A 12250-nucleotide genomic window follows, 5' to 3' on the forward strand; every position below is an offset into this window, starting at 1 on the left:
CAAAACTACCCTTGCACTATCAATTCCTTTATACACTCCCCTACACCTTCCTTCCTTTTCCCTAAACCTTTTTATCCCAAATACCCTCTAGGCCCTTTGTTCCAAAACCCTAATTCCTAGGTGCCACAACTACCTAGACTCCCAAACCCCCTACATTGCAACAATTTCCCCCATCCAAAAATCTATCATACTAATCCCTTATATCCTCCTACATTACATATATCCCTTCACCCACCTCCTTCATATTTACCCTTCCCCATTTCTTATTCCCAAGAGACCACATTCCAACTAGCTTATACCTCCTAGGGTTTGATATTAAACACCATGGCAGAAGAGGAATACAAACCACACAGTGAGGAAGAGCAAACAGATAGAGAAGAAACCGAGGTCAAGAAAATGCACAAAGGAGGAAAATACATAGATTTGAGCCAACAGATCTAAGGGAACTCTTGGCATCTCCTATGACTGTGACATCCTTCAAATATCTGGGTTGTTATGATTTTTTGAACAGGTTCAGGCAGTCCAACATCATCATGAGTTGACTAGGCTCTTCATATCCAAACTCCAAGACAACAAAATCACTCTATCAAGTATCAATTTTACTTTATCTACTACAATTATATCAGCTGCCACCAAAATCCCAGACGTTGGGGAGAAATGGTTTAAACAAGGTGAATTGGAGAGACATTATTATGAGCCTTACATGAAACCAAGGTACAGAAAATAAATAAGGGGCTATTTTCCTTTTTCACACCTCCTTGACAGATATGCCCCAATGATGAAGATTATTATGAAATATTTTTCATGTGAAGGTAGATTTTCGAGGCTCCATTCTTATCAAATTCGGCTTTTAATGCATTTCACTAGGATAAAAATTCTCAATATACCCTACTATATTTTCCAGAGCGTTGAGAAGATGGCCTACATTGCCCAAAAGATGGAGATAAAGATCAAATGAAGAGTCTCCTTCATCATTCCCTCATTAAAATTATAGTCCTTTATCATCTCAAGGAACTCAACATTGCATGGAGTACCTTCATAACTAATCCCATATTCACTCATTCATCTACTCAGAATGTTCAAACCATCCCTTCATCATCTCATCCTTCCACCTCCATTCCTCCATCTTAGCCCATAGATCATTCATCCTCATCTGATGAGTCAGCCTCACCGTCACCTCCATCATCACCATTCCATAAGCATATTCATTCACCTAACATAGATGAAATCAGAGAGCAAGAGCACATTGAAGAGGGTGAGGTCATCAAGCCTAAAGGGGTTGATTCGGGCACTCTGACACATACTTATCAGATAGGACATAGGCAAGTGTTTGCCCCATATATTTTGGGAGGGGCCTTGCCTTCTTCATCAGCAAAGCAGGTACAGAAGAGCAAGGAAAAGATGACAGAGACATAGATCCAGCAGCAGCAGCAGGACCTCCAATAGACAGAGTAGGATTTTTACTTAGTACCTAAGTGATCATGATGATAGTGAGAGCACAGGAATTGTCATCAAAGAAAAGTATGCACTCATAAGGGAGCTTTGGGTCAACTTGCAAAGGGAAAAATACATCATCTCATATTATGAGCAGGAAAACAAGCAATTTGAGACCAAACATGAGCTCATGGAGATTCAGCTCATCAAGGTAAAGCGGGAGGCTAAAAAGGCTAAGGCTTTATTTGATGAAGCATATGGAGAATATATTGACTAGTTTGAGGACCAGGTGCCAAGAATAAGGCCAAGGACCAAAGGCATAAAAAGAGAATTGGAGCTAGAAAAACAGAAAGAGGTTGAACTAGCTAATGATCTCACCCTAAATGAACAATTTGCCAAAATTATCGATGAGAACTGGGAGAATTGGCTTGAGAGGGTGAAAAACCATCTTGAAAAGCTCCTAGACAAGGCCAAAAGAGACAATGACATTCAGAGAAATATGGCAAAGTATTATTTCCAAAGAAACCAGATAGTAAAGGAAAATCTCAATGTTACTAGGGCAAGAATTGAAACCCTAACTCACCAAGAAGAAACGAAGAAGATTGATATACTTGCAGAGGCCTCACTCCATGCCTAGCCACACAAAACATCAACTCCTTGACCAATTTTGAAGAATCTTGGTTCATTTTTTGTAATATTGTCATTCCTGCCTTTTTTGTGGCAATTTCATATCAGCTCCTGGTCAAACACGCAGCACCTATGTTTCTAAGGAACGTTTTAGAGGAATGGAACCCACCAGTGGATTCATAAGGACCACCAAATATTGGAAAACCATGTTTCCAGCCTTGGAATGCAAAACTGGCACGTCAAAAAGGCAAGAAACTACCTAAAAATCATGTTTTTGCCTCATTTCTGGACCAGGCGCTATATTTGAGTAGTATTGGGAGAATGTATTTTTGGAGGGTCAAATCAACCACATTTTAAAAACCAAGGGAAGTTTTGGAAGCTAGACAGGATAAGCTTTCCAATGAGCTATCTTGGGCTCAATTTTGACACCGAGAAGATAGGAAAAAGTGGGTCTAAATATGGCACTACGTGTTTGACACTAGCGTTGCTCGTTTGATAGTTGGCCCAATTCCCAATTTGATTTTTACCTATGGGAAATCGATGTTTTACTGATGTAATTGATGTGGTTGATGTAATTATTATATTTTTACTATTACCTAGGGTAATTACATTAGGTGAATGGCCTCCATGACTTGTAATGAATCAGTTTACTTAAGTTAGGGATGAGTCACTTTGACCACCCTACACTCTAACTATCAGCTCAATTTTTGTTGTAACTGCTCCTCCTCTCATGGATTCGACCCCTGAGGCTTGGATGAGTTGGTTTTGAGGCCTATATCATGTAATGCTTCAGTCATTCTATAGTTTGGACTCTATTGTATGTTGTATTAGTGTTTCAGACTTTGGCATGGAATATATTAGATGAGTTGCAGCTATTTTGGTGGGATTCTTGTGGCATGGTATTTTGATATTGTTTCTGTTGGAAATAATACTGAGAGGGGGGGGTGAATCAGTATTATCAGATCAATCAAACTTTTCAATTTCATACTCAGAAACATATACGCTACTTAAATTTAGTGAACCCGCGTGTACACGCTACTGTGTCTAATGAAACTCGCGTATATCCATAGATCTTATAATTCAGTTAGCTTAATCTTCAGTAAATGCATCAGATCATTATTAAGCATATTAACAGTAAACAGGTGCAGGATAACAAAACAGAACATTACACAAGAGCCACACACATGAACACAAAGATATAAGGTGGAAACCCAATGTGGGTGAAAACCACCTGCTGCAAGTCATCTCAATCTTCTTCTTAATAAGAAAACCTTTTACAATATTTGTACTGGTGCAGTCTTATACCAGTACGGGAGCTACAACCCCCTTTGCTCTTGTACTAGCCGATCCATTTACTAGTACACAGGCTGCTACCTGCTACAATGCTCCAAAGATCTCCTTTAGCTTTTGTACTAGCTTAGATACTAGTACGTAGGTGCTTGCCTACAATCTTCTCACCTCCAGGTACCACGTTTCATCAATTTTCAGACTGGATACACTGAAGCACAACACATAATCTGTAAGGCCACTTTTCATCCAATTTTCATACTGGACCCATAACTATCATTGAAGCTCAAAACAATCATCAAACTCTGAATCACTGAAACCCTGTTAACAACAGTCACCAGAACACAGAGCAGACACAGAACTCTGTAATAACCATCAGATCCATCTGCAACTTCAAATATTAAGATTTACAATGTATACGCTACTTCGATGAATCAAACCCGCGTGTATACGCGCTTTTATCAAAGCCAACCCGCGTACAGATCTAAAAATAATTTCTATCAACTTGCAGCTGTACCAGACATCAGTCATACTCATAACACTTATAGAACTATACATGCGTCAGTATGTAGATCTAGAATAAGCATCATAAAGATAGTTCATTTCAAACCATTTGATCCCGATCTCTCCTTAGATCTTGCTCTCCATCAACCGATGAGATCTCTCCTTAGCTCAGATCAAGCAATGCATCATCAACCCATAACCTGCATACTGGATCTAATGCTTCATCAGATATTCAAGACATTTCAGATGCACTTGCCTAATGATTTCCTTCTCCTTATATAGCCTTAGGCCTTGTTCAATACCAAGAGCCAAAACCATAGTAACACAATACCATCAACTTCAAAACTAGGGATCGACACGCCCGTCGAGACATAATGGTCTGAAACCATAGGCACAACTTCCAAGGACTAACCGCCATGGACCAAAGGTACTTTTCAACATACACGCGCTTTTGCTGAAGCCAACCAGCGTGTACACGCGACTTGGGCTTAACGAACCTGCGTGTATGAGCTTTCTCTTCTTCTGATCATCAATTCCTTGCTGCTGACCTTCTGTACTATGATTTGTCATCAGTGAGGTTTGCCATCAAGGACAACACTTATCTCATAATGCCAACAATCTCCCCCTTTGGACTTGATGGCAAAGCTAACTTGTCACACTTAGAACTATCATCTGATTCCTTTGAGTTGTCCTCCATCAGTCACATCTGATATTTCTTCTGAAGATTCATCATCTGATTCCTTTGACTTAGAACTATCATCTGATTCCTTTGAGCTGTCCTCCATCAGTCACATCTGATATTTCTTCTGAAGATTCATCATCTGATTCCTTTGAGCTGTCCTCCATCAGTCACATCTGATATCTCTTCTGAAGATTCACCCAGTTATACATAAGTGAGATATTCTTCTATGAGAGGGTTGCCATCAAGTACAACACATGCATCATAATGCCAACAATCTCCCCCTTTGGACTTGATGGCAACAACACCAAATCACTCTCCCCCTTTGACATCAAGGGCAAAGGGTGGACCAAGATATTCTCTTCCTTTGCTGAAACATTCCACTGTCCATACTCCCCCTGAGTACCTGCTGAAATCTCTGAATAATCTCCCCCTTTGTATATGCCAAGGTGTAACAATCTGTCAATGCTCCCCCTGAGTACATGCCAAGTCTCTGTACTGCTGAAGTGTGTTGTTCATGCTCTTCCTGACTGTAGGCAAGATCTGCATAAGATGTTCTTCAAGAAGAACATGACTCTATACATCATAAAAGACCTTCCTATCACCAAAGACTCATACATACATCCATCTCTCAACTAAGTGAGGATATACAAAAATTGACTCATCCACCCAACCAAGTGGGGATACATCAAAATTTTACATATGACAACCAATCATATTGCATCAATCATCCCAGGCATAGTGGGGAAACCAAAATAGGCCGTTACATGACCTTGACACCATGAAAGAGATACCACAAAAGAGATATATGACATAGAGACGAAATAACTAGACCAAGACTTATGAAAGTCACTAGCAGCATCTGATAATCACCATTCAGATCAGCAACCAAGAGATCCTTCTGTTCTCCTTTCGCCTTTGTTCCTCTTGAAATCAACACCAAATGTGAACTAGAACCAAAAGCTTTAAGATAATGCCAACAATGCATCATTGGAAGATTATCTGCTCCCCCTGAACCTGTGCCAGATGATCTCTGTCAGACCTATATCAGACTTTCTGCAACCAACATCTGTCCCTGCTGATTTCCTTCAAATCTCCATATACGCGTTTGTATACACATAAACAAGCGTATATACGCAGATATCCCTTACGCAACACGCGTACACCATATACGCGACTATCCCCTTGTAAAACGGCGTATGCACGCGGATATCCTTTAAACAACACGCGTACACAAATTTCCATATCATCAACCTGTAAATGTCCTGTAGAGAATAGGTCATCAACCTATAACAAGGTATGTCTGCATCAATTCATCCCTTTGAACAGAATTCAGAGTCATTCACATTGTGTCATGTGTGAAACCACCATAGCCATTTCATCAAGCTCTACATGATCCAAGTATCATTACTTGGGAACATCTGCATCAATTAACATATGTAAGGATCAACCTATCATCATATAGATAAGAACTCATCACCATGTCTTCAATAAAGCAACTTTGAGTAGTCATCCATGTATCAGCACTATGTATCTTGAGCTCAAATTCTTTTGACAAAGATTCTTGATATCATCATCAGCAACAATCCTTATCCGCATGAGTGCCTGCATCATAACTGTATGATATTTATGCATATGACAACAGCAGTATATAAGTGACTCATCATCAAGTGAGGAAGATGTGTATTCAAGCTTTGTACTTCTTCTTGTCCTTATGAAGATCACCATGTAAGCACCATATATGCATCATCAAAGAATCATCCATAAATCTGATCTGAACATCAACTATGTAACCCCAAGAATCATATGAGATTTTATCATAGACAACTCACAACCACATCATAGCAAGATATATCATTTAGCCATATAAGAATCATCACCAAGGATTATTAACCATAATGCCAACAATGAATTACTAAAGGCATATGCTCCCCCTCAACTAGTGCCATCTGTTAGATCTGATCATGCATAAGCATCAAAACATCATCATCCTCAAGTTAGGATCAAAAACACTTCTAGACATCATACAAGTAACAAAACATTTCCACACATCCTCAGCAGACTGTAACCAATAGAGCAAATAACAGACTGAATCATATCATATCCTTTTTCTGATCCTGTCCCCACTGCTTTTCCTCAGACTGACATATACGCGATTTTGCAGTGTCTAACTCGCGTATATACGCGACTTCCCTTTAAGGAACTTGCGTATGAGATTCAGGACACTGAAGTTTTACACTTTCAGCTCCCCCTGAGTCTGATATGTCTGTGCTGTGCTGTGTCTCAGTACATTGTGCTGACTGTACTTCCTTCTTCCTCCATATCTTCAAGTGTGATGAGGTTTTCTCCTTTTGGTGTGATGTCCATCCTTTGTTCCTGCATTCCTTTGCTATATGTCCAAGCTTGTTACATGCATAACATCTTACATGTTTCATATTCCTCCTGTAGCAATCAGCAGCTTTGTGACCAAACATATTGCAAGCAAAGCAATATCCATTAAAGTACCTTGAGTGTGATGATCTTTCTGCATGATGGTCTTGAACCCTTCTTCTTCTACATCTAGCTGCAACATGTCCAAGATTATGACATACATAACATTCAACATTATTCATAGGAGGAGTAAAAGATTTTCTTTGAGGAGTCTCTTTCCTTGATTGTTGATGGGGTTGACCTTTCATCTCCTTGTTGATCATCTTAGATTTCTCTTTAGAGTTCCTTGCCTCACCTTGTGAACTAGATTCACCTTCAACAGATTCATGAAAACCAAGACCAGTCTTGATAGCAGGAGACCTTTGACTACTAAGAATATCATCCAAGACTTTAGAACTATCTTGAAATCGTAAAAGCTTATCCTTTTCTTCTATTTTACCTTTCAAGATATTTACCTCAACTTGAAGTTGTTCCTCCTTTTCTAGACATTGCTTCTTCATGTCTTCTCCATATTTCCTTCCTTCTTCCAACTGATGCCTTAGTCTGAGAATCTCCTTTTCTTGTTCTTCATTCAGATCCTGCTGCATTTGACGAACTCGGAAGGCACATTCTAGTTGAGATTTTAAGCTGGTGGCTTCGTTTTCTTGTTTTGCAATAGCTTGGAGTAGATCTGTATTCTGCTTCTTTGACTCTTCAAGATCTCCTTTTAGTGAGAGGATTGTAGCTTCAAGATTTTCATAGTAGCTGGATCTATCTTTGAGTTTCTTGATGGTTGTGCTTCTTTCGTTGACTTCTTTTCTTAATGATGTCACTTCATGCTGCAATTTTTGACATTGGTCTTCCTTGTCCTTGAGAAGCTTTCTCACCTTGTTTCCTTCTTCTAGTTGGGCCTTTAGTTTGGTAACTTCTTCTTTGAAAGCACATTCCCTTTTGTTCAATAGATCTTGTTGATCTTTAACTTTGTCTGCAAGCCTTCTAAACATTGCCTCTATTTGACACTTTTCTTGCTCACCCATAAAAGCATGTTCAGTAGTTTCACTATCACTTCCATCACTTTCACAAGGAAATATAGCAGGAACATCAGAGGATAACACATTCATACCTGATAATGATTCTGAATCTGATTCTGAATCTGAAGAGCTTCTTATACCTAATCCCCAATCGACTCTCCCACTGTCATAGTCCTTCTGAGATGTCTTCTTCTTCTTATGAGCTTTCTTCTTAAGCTTCTTTCCCATTGATCCACGGATCTCCTTCAAGCGATCAAGCTTCTATCAAAGGACCTGCTCTGATACCAATTGTTGGAAATAATACTGAGAGGGGGGGGTGAATCAGTATTATCAGATCAATCAAACTTTTCAATTTCATACTCAGAAACATATACGCTACTTAAATTTAGTGAACCCGCGTGTACACGCTACTGTGTCTAATGAAACTCGCGTATATCCAGAGATCTTATAATTCAGTTAGCTTAATCTTCAGTAAATGCATCAGATCATTATTAAGCATATTAACAGTAAACAGGTGCAGGATAACAAAACAGAACATTACACAAGAGCCACACACATGAACACAAAGATATAAGGTGGAAACCCAATGTGGGTGAAAACCACCTGCTGCAAGTCATCTCAATCTTCTTCTTAATAAGAAAACCTTTTACAATATTTGTACTGGTGCAGTCTTATACCAGTACGGGAGCTACAACCCCCTTTGCTCTTGTACTAGCCGATCCATTTACTAGTACGCAGGCTGCTACCTGCTACAATGCTCCAAAGATCTCCTTTAGCTTTTGTACTAGCTTAGATACTAGTACGTAGGTGCTTGCCTACAATCTTCTCACCTCCAGGTACCACGTTTCATCAATTTTCAGACTGGATACACTGAAGCACAACACATAATCTGTAAGGCCACTTTTCATCCAATTTTCATACTGGACCCATAACTATCATTGAAGCTCAAAACAATCATCAAACTCTGAATCACTGAAACCCTGTTAACAACAATCACCAGAACACAGAGCAGACACAGAACTCTGTAATAACCATCAGATCCATCTGCAACTTCAAATATTAAGATTTACAATGTATACGCTACTTCGATGAATCAAACCCGCGTGTATACGCGCTTTTATCAAAGCCAACCCGCGTACAGATCTAAAAATAATTTCTATCAACTTGCAGCTGTACCAGACATCAGTCATACTCATAACACTTATAGAACTATACATGCGTCAGTATGTAGATCTAGAATAAGCATCATAAAGATAGTTCATTTCAAACCATTTGATCCCGATCTCTCCTTAGATCTTGCTCTCCATCAACCGATGAGATCTCTCCTTAGCTCAGATCAAGCAATGCATCATCAACCCATAACCTGCATACTGGATATAATGCTTCATCAGATATTCAAGATATTTCAGATGCACTTGCCTAATGATTTCCTTCTCCTTATATAGCCTTAGGCCTTGTTCAATACCAAGAGCCAAAACCATAGTAACACAATACCATCAACTTCAAAACTAGGGATCGACACGCCCGTCGAGACATAATGGTCTGAAACCATAGGCACAACTTCCAAGGACTAACCGCCATGGACCAAAGGTACTTTTCAACATACACGCGCTTTTGCTGAAGCCAACCAGCGTGTACACGCGACTTGGGCTTAACGAACCTGCGTGTATTAGCTTTCTCTTCTTCTGATCATCAATTCCTTGCTGCTGACCTTCTGTACTATGATTTGTCATCAGTAAGGTTTGCCATCAAGGACAACACTTATCTCATAATGCCAACAGTTTCTTCTTCAGTTACATGTGTGTGAATGTTTTTTATCTTCCATGATCCATTTCACTTCTAAATCTGTTTGATTTTCAAGGTGTGATAGGCAGAATTCATCTTCTATGCTCGGTTTTGGGAAAATCATCATAATTTGTTTTATTTCTACAATTTAAAAATAATTCATGATTTTCATGCTCTTTTTAGCACCTCACTAGTCTAAACCATTTGATCACTATACTATAAAGTGTTAAATTAACTTTCCTACCTTGCCCCATCAGAAGTCTGCAATTCTGATTCTCTTTTTCCCTGACCTATTTCACTCTCTGACCTAATTCACCCATCGAGTGACTACCCCAATCAAATCAAATCAAAACAACCTATGCGCTTTATACCTAGCCTAAAACCCTAATCCATCCAATCCTCTTGTCTGTGATTCTTTGGAGAGATCCCTCTCTAGCTTGGTAGGGCTAGCTACCAAGTCAAAAGGTTGGTCTGTGGTTACCTCAGTTGGACTCTTCCTTAGCCTTGGAGATCCATAGGAGTGATAGCACAACCCATCACAAAGGAAGACTTCATGCAGCAAGTGCAGTAGCAGTCTGATCTTAAATTGGTAGGTGGCCATGCCAGCCTATTGTAATCTAATTTCTTCTCTCTTGAAATAAAATTTAAGGAAAATCCAAAAAAAAATTATGTAAATAACTAAAAAGAATTATGTGATTGTGAAAATTAGTTCTACTCACATGATTATAGAAGGATCAACCTGAAAACCAGCTTACTGGCAAGAAGATCAATTCTAATAAAATGGGAATGTTGCTTGACCTTTAGATGTGTTAACTATCACCAAGAAGAAGCAGGTTCAAGTACAGGAACCAGGCCCTTATCCAAGTTTGGAATACTTAGCACGAAAATTTTTATTTAGGAAACACTCAATTCCCGTTGCATTTATTTTATGGATCAGTGATGTGCAGGAAGATGTCAGGCAAAATTATGCCTTTCTTCTATTCCCATTTTTGAAAAAAAATCCCCTTACTTTCTTCTTTTTTATCCCAAAAGTTTACCATCCCTTTCTTCAAAGAAGTTTCCCCTATCTGATTTTTTATTTCCCTCTTTTCCCTTGAAATTTTTCCCCAAAATTCCTTTTTCGATTTATCCCTCTTAGTGGTTTCGCTCTTGAATTCCATGTCGTAATTTCCTTCCCATTCTAAAAATTTACCCTTTTTCACACTTCTTTTTTTTCCCTCATGGATTGATTACAAGATCTGATGTGAACTCACTAATCAGATCGAGAGGCATATGTTAACACCAAAGAATGGCGAATAAAACCTCCTTTGTATATTCAACAAATTTTTTAATCCAGCCTATGAATTATATTCTATCATAATTTTCTTTTGGTTCCTATTATGCTACAAATATCCCTGGTGCAGGAATGTGTGTTCAAGTGCAAGCAGATTCGGTGCAGGCATGGGTAGTGCAAGCATGTCTATGTGCAAGTATGTCTAAGTGCAAGCATGCTCAGTGCAAGCATGGTTCGTGCAAGAACATTCAGTGCAGGCACATTCAATACAGGAATCCTCACTGCTGAGCGCACCCAAAAAAAAAACACATGTTCCGGTGCAGGAACACCTGGTGCAAAAATGTGTGTTGAAGCTTATCTTTTGTTTCATGAACCTTTGTACATGTAGAATAACTGTACCACCTGTAGATCATGGCATTCAATTTATATTATGATTAATGCTTTGTTTCATCATTTACTAAATTAGGAAGAAATCATTTAAGTACAAATATATTTTAGGCTATGAAATGTTATCTTTTCAATGAGTACTAAGTACACCTTACATGAAATCATGGAGTAAATGTGGAGTGGTACGATTCTCCTGAAATCCAATACTTACCTTCCCTTGGAAAACTCATCACCTGATAATAATGGCCTCACTCCATATCCAACCTTGCATGACTGTTATGTGAAATTATTGTCTAAACTGCCGCCTCTTCCAATCATCATCGCCTGCTTGTACTTGCACCAATTTGCATTCACATCCATGTAATTTTAATAATGAAGCACGATCTTTCAGGAAATGGTTGATATAACAGCGGATGTATAGCTTGATCACCATTTGAGTTCTTTTTGTTGTAATATATTTTTAGAACTTGAGACAGAGAGTGGGTGAATTTTAATAGACATGGCGCCTGTAAGGATTGAGCCACGATCCATACAAGAGATGGAACAGACAGATGAATGCAGGAAGAGTCGTGTAATGTTGCAAAAATCTGGGTTCCTCCTATTCCTGTAGAAGTTCGATGGATTTGACTCAACAATTGCAATAACATTTTCCCAGACCTTCGATGGGAGCCGAGCCAAGGTTGGTTCATTAGAATTTGCAATTACATAAGAATCCATATCTCAAGCTATAGGGTTTCTAGGAGTGGGGGAGAAATGGTTCAAGAATGATAATTTAGAAAAGAAAATGTGGTGTCAATTCGTGGTCAACCCGAAGCAGAAGGTGGATTGGAAGAA

The sequence above is a fragment of the Pinus tabuliformis genome, chromosome 9, assembly GCF_031772625.1.
Source record: "Pinus tabuliformis cultivar Carrire ecotype Pingquan chromosome 9, CPIR1, whole genome shotgun sequence".
Lineage (NCBI taxonomy): Eukaryota > Viridiplantae > Streptophyta > Pinopsida > Pinales > Pinaceae > Pinus > Pinus tabuliformis.